This window comes from Trichechus manatus, unplaced genomic scaffold (genome assembly GCF_000243295.1).
Source record: "Trichechus manatus latirostris isolate Lorelei unplaced genomic scaffold, TriManLat1.0 scaffold00104, whole genome shotgun sequence".
Lineage (NCBI taxonomy): Eukaryota > Metazoa > Chordata > Mammalia > Sirenia > Trichechidae > Trichechus > Trichechus manatus.
Window position 1 is genome coordinate 3,414,256 of NW_004444040.1, and position 5,242 is coordinate 3,419,497.

General features: G+C 39.5%; 1 protein-coding gene across 5 annotated transcripts in view; it reads right to left on the reverse strand.

Moving 5' to 3' along the window:
* The window catches only part of SLC23A2 (solute carrier family 23 member 2), a 125,586-nt gene that overhangs the window by 101,577 nt on the left and 18,767 nt on the right, over nt 1–5,242 (reverse strand). The window contains exons 1-2 of one of the 5 annotated variants that reach the window (XM_023737527.1): nt 3,620–4,872; nt 3,342–3,405 (exon numbers count right to left, since the gene is read on the reverse strand). The exons of 3 other annotated variants lie outside the window; for them this stretch is intronic. The gene's annotated coding sequence lies outside the window, so the exon portion shown is untranslated. Of the gene's footprint in view, nt 1–3,341; nt 4,873–5,242 lie in introns of those variants that run through there. One more of the 5 variants, XM_023737526.1, reaches the window with a different exon arrangement.

The window sequence follows — 5,242 nt, forward strand, 5'->3', positions numbered from 1 at the left end:
GGAGCAAAGATATGTAAATAAATAAAAATAAAAAGTCCAAAACCCTCAAAATTTTAAAATGTTCTCCCATACAACCCTGGGTTCAAAGGTGAGATTGAAACTGTAAAAATAACTTTACAATTAAACTAGAAGGAAAGGTTTTTAAAATAATCAAAAAAATACCCTAAGTAAAAAGAAATTAGACACAGAAGAAAAAAAATTAGCTAGAAAGTAAGCAATAGAATTGTTTAGATAAATAAATAAATAGATGCATCTAATAAATACATCCAAGAAGGCCCTGACACAAACCTCTGAAGTCAGACAAAGATCTTCCACTCAAAAATGCCCCAAGCCCAGGTCGCTTCCCAGGCAAATGTCTCCAGACACCCATCACTTCCCATGCCACTCAGACAACTCCAAAGTACTGGAAAAGGATGAAAAGCTTGTCAAATCATTTTAGAAATCTAGCAGAGCCCTGATATCAAACTTGACAAAGTACAAGAGAAGAAAAAACGTTGATATTACAGTGAAACCTGTAAGGGCTGGAACTCAATGAGACTGCCTTGTTCCTCTGGGTCTCGCAAGTTTTCTGCCTTTGACAGGGTGCAGCCTTACCACTTTTCTGTTGCTGCTTTTAGTGGAAAATATTTGAGTTTTCCTTCTCTGACAGGTTTCCGCCTCACAGTATAAAATCTATGTAGTAGTAGTAGCATCGTAAGAACCCATCTAACTTTAGGGGGGATGAAGTGAATCAAGATCAGCTTGAGGCTGATCCTTATGAGGGGGAGGTCAGACATACCTCCACCACTCTTCAACCTTTCACCAATTCTGACACCAGCTGTCCTTCTCTGGGCACTCTCTGCAGGGTTCGAGAATCCACTGCAATAGTCACACAAAACTCACAGACCACACTCACAGTTAAGTGGTTTACTAAAGAACAAGGCACAATTCGGAAACAGGACTGACAGGCTACAACTCAGGATCAGGACCAGGAAGCAAGTATGAAAAGTCTCCCTTCTTCAGTGCAGGACAGCTCTCTCAGCTCCTCTCGGCTATGCAGGCCTCCTCTAGCCACCCTCCCCACCCCACCCCACCCCCATGACAAGCTCCTCTTGGCCCCCCAACGACAGGCTCCTCTCAGCCCTGCCATGACAGGCTCCTCTCAGCCCTGCTGTCACCGCTGGCTCTGCTGCTGGGCCCCTCCCAGGCCTCTCACTGTCTTCAGTGTTATAGCCCTTGACCAGTGTTACATTCTTAGGTGGTTCCTTGCCTCCTCTCTCTCTCTCTCTCTCTCTCTCTGCTTCTTCTCTTTCTTCCTTCTGCTTCTTCCTGCTGCTTCCCTTCTTTCGGTCTCAAAAACCTCTGTAGGGCTGGCTGCATATGCACACAAATTTGAGGTCAATTTCAAGCCATGGCCCTCCCACCAGCGCCCCAAACTGACCAATCCCCTCTCAGTAGGCCACAGACACTTCATTGGATAACAGGCACAGCTCAGCTACAACTCACCTCATTTGCATAGTATATTGACCACTCCCTGGCAAGGTTCATACCAATCACAGGGCAGGCTGCAGCACAGGGTCACACAAAAAGTATCAACATCAAGTTGTTCACAGCTTACTCAGAAAATGCCAATCAACTTGGACAAAAGAAACAAACCCTCTGGGGCAGAAAACTAGGACAAATGTAACTCCTCAGGGCTCAGGGAGAAAATCTCTCAAACTGTTTATCTAAAGAACCACGACAAGGGCCACATAGAGGAACTCTTCATCACACACAACTTCTGGCTTTCACAGGTTTTACTGTATAACTCACATGAACAGGTAAAAGGAAGGAAAAACTGTATAACTTACGATCAACAGAAACCAAAAGGCATTTGCTATGTTTTCCTGTGTATACTCTTAACAACAAATAACTGTTTTTCAAAAAAGGCATTTGCTAAAATGCAACATCAATTTTTAAAACCTGTTAACTCGTTAGATATAAAAGAAAAACACCCTCAATAACCAATGAGATACTTAACCTGGAAAACCCATTAAAGCTGAGAACAGGAGAAGGAAGTCTGAACTATCATTATGTAAGACTGTTTTGGAAGTTATAACTAATAGAATAAGAAAAAGATTTTCAAAGTTCAGTTAATGGGAAAAGGAAGCCAAAAGAATGATTTACAAGTGATAGGTCTGTAAACCCAGAAAATGAGTTAAACAAAACACGAAAATTAATAAGATTGCTCAGAAAGGTAGCCAGTCACAAAAGGAACATACAAAAAATATCCTGTACGCTAGCGTTAACTCATACAATCTCTCTCTTTTGAAAGTACTGTAAATGGCAATCTCTGAGAGAGAGGATGATAGTTGTTGCTTCTTTGTGTCAGTTTTGTTATTCTCTCCCTGCCCCGAGCCATTGTAATAGGAGGCAAAATTAGCAGTAGCTCAAGTCCTAGTACCTACGTAAGGCTAGTAAACTCAGGAGAGAAAATAAGGCAAAAAAAAAACTAAAGGGCTAAACTTGGACAAATCTAGAAAAAAAAATGTTTAATTCTTCAGAAATAATTTTACACTTGAAAATATCTAACCTGATTAATGTGATCTTATATGTGTTTTGCTTTTAAGGAAAAGATCTAAAAAATAAATACATATGAAAAACCTTACATATTTGGTGATTATCTTTTTCTTAATATATGGATATTTCAGTGCTCCACTGTAAAACTGGGGCCCTGGTGGTGCAGTGTTAAGAGCTACAGCTGCTAAACAAAAAGTCAGCAGTTCAAATCCACCAGCCACTCCTTGGAAACCCTAAGCGGCAGTTCTGTCCTATAGGGTCACTATGAGTCGGAATTGACTCAACGGCAACGGGTTTGTTTTATTATAAAACCAGGAGTCCTGGTGGTGCCATGGTTAAGCGCTCAGCTGCTAACTGAAAGGTTGGTTTGAGCCCACCAACAGCTCCGGGGGAAAAAAGACCTGGCCCGATCTGCTCCCGCAAAGATTGGAAACCCTGGTGGAGTAACCCACAAAGAGTACAGCCTGGGACACCTTATGGGGCAGTTCTACTCTGTCCTATACTGTCGCTGTGAGTGGAAACCAACTCAATGAATACAACAACATTGTAAAACTGAGTAAAACAGCAAAAGTGATTTAAGCTTATCAGCTGAACAAAAACTACTCTGATTTTGTAGTAAAACAATTTGAAAAAAAATTATAGAAACACTGAAAGTAAACGCATTAACTAACAGCACCCTCTAGCGTTATAAGATTTATTGGTACTTGGTAAAGATAACACAAATATTTAAAAATTTGGAAAATTTCAGACACACATAAAAGTAGATAAAATTAAAACCCATTCTACTTTCATATCAAACTTACTTCTGATTACCCATTGTTGTGATTCATGTGGCAACTTCTATGTGATATCCTGTCAATGATTCAACTGTGAAAAGTGAAACAGTAAGATAAAAGAACCAAATTAAACAAGAAAGAAGCTTCAATTTTTGTTATTTTGAATGTGTCAAAGCAGTAAAAACTATACTCTGAAAAAACGTGTACAGAGAGAAAATCTGAAATGAGCACTAGCAAGACAATAGATTTGGAATAACCCCATTACTAAATGTTCAAAAAGAAATGGATCAGTACATATTTCAAACCTGATGAGGGAGAAGCTGGATGTTATCCTCCTTCAGAAGGACCAAATGAAAGGGCCATGATGAAGGGTAAACATCTGGGGGAGATGAATGAACTCATTGTTCACCTGACTATCAAGGACTTATTAAGTCGGCTTCTTTGGCAGTCACTTCAAGGCTGGCCACTCATTCATAATCTCAAAGCCCAACTCGGAATGTGTGCTGCCAGCACCTGCCAGAATTCCAGCTGAAAGTAAAAACAAGTTTATCCAACTCTCAAAATAGATCCATCATGAGGACTGCATCTTTCAAACTTGAACGACTCCCCTTATGGTGGGACCTGGTCAGTGCCAGGAAGGACAATATAAGGGTTAGTGGGCAAACAGCACTGCACTGGGAGTCTGGAAACCCAGAAACTCAGCCCACGCCCACAGGTGTAAGCATAACAAAGTCATTAACTACTGGGCCTCAAATGTCTTGCTCTGTAAAATAAGGATGTTGGCCTACATCTGTGGTTTCCACACTTCTGTTTTTAGTAATGGAACAAGCATCCCCAAATTAATCTTATTCTAAGTCTGGAGAGGGGAAAAAAAAAATCACACCAGTAGGCAGATGGTGCCATCAAAATGAGGACTCAACACTCTTTGCTGTAAAATTTTAGTATGTATTTTCCAGAAATAAAACAAAAAAGTTCAACTAGTAAACCAAAGGCTCCCTAACACAGTGAATTTAATTTACTTTCAGCAAGAAAATACATTTATCAAATTTTATAGCAGTACCCTGCAAATGATAACGCTGTACTATATCACTTTTCATTATTTAGTTACTGTAATATAATGCTCTGATTTTGAATTAAAGAAAAATCATACAAGACCAAGGAAGGCAGCAGCCATCTAAGATACAACTACTGGTCTCTACTCTACTTGAACAAGAGAGAAGGAAACCAAAGACTCCGAGAAGAAAGCAGTCTACAGGACTACTAGTCTACACAAACCACAGCCTCATCTCCCCTGAGACCAGAAGAACTAGATGGTAACTGGCTACTCTACAGGCCATACTGATAAGGGCCACAAAAGACGGATCCTTATAGAACGGGAGAAAAATGGGAACAGAACTCAAGTTCTTAAGAAGTCCAGACTTACTGGACTGGTTGAGGTCAGAGGAAGCCCGGAGATAATTACCCAGAGATACTCTTTAAACCTTAAACCAAAATTACCCCTGAGGTCACCTTTTAGCTAAATAACAGACTGGCTCATAAAATAAAGACTATCACCCATGTAATGAGCTCCTTTTAAAAATTATCTATACGAGACCAAATGGTCAACAATTACTCCAAAGCAAAGATGAGACGGTAAGGGGTCAGGGAAACTATAGAGTACTGGAAATGGAACAACCAGAACAGAATGAGAACGATGACACACTGTGAAAAACGTAACCAATATCGCTGAATAATTTGTGTAGAAATTGTTAAATGGGAACCTAAGTTGCTTCATAAACTTTCACTGTAAACTCAATTTTTTTTTTTTTAAAAAAGGGACCAAGGAGGGCAAAATCAATTATTTAAATCATTTAAAAATATAATGATTTTTTTTTGCTGTGTATATTCTCAACAACAAAATAAAATTTAAAAAAGAAAAAATATATAAT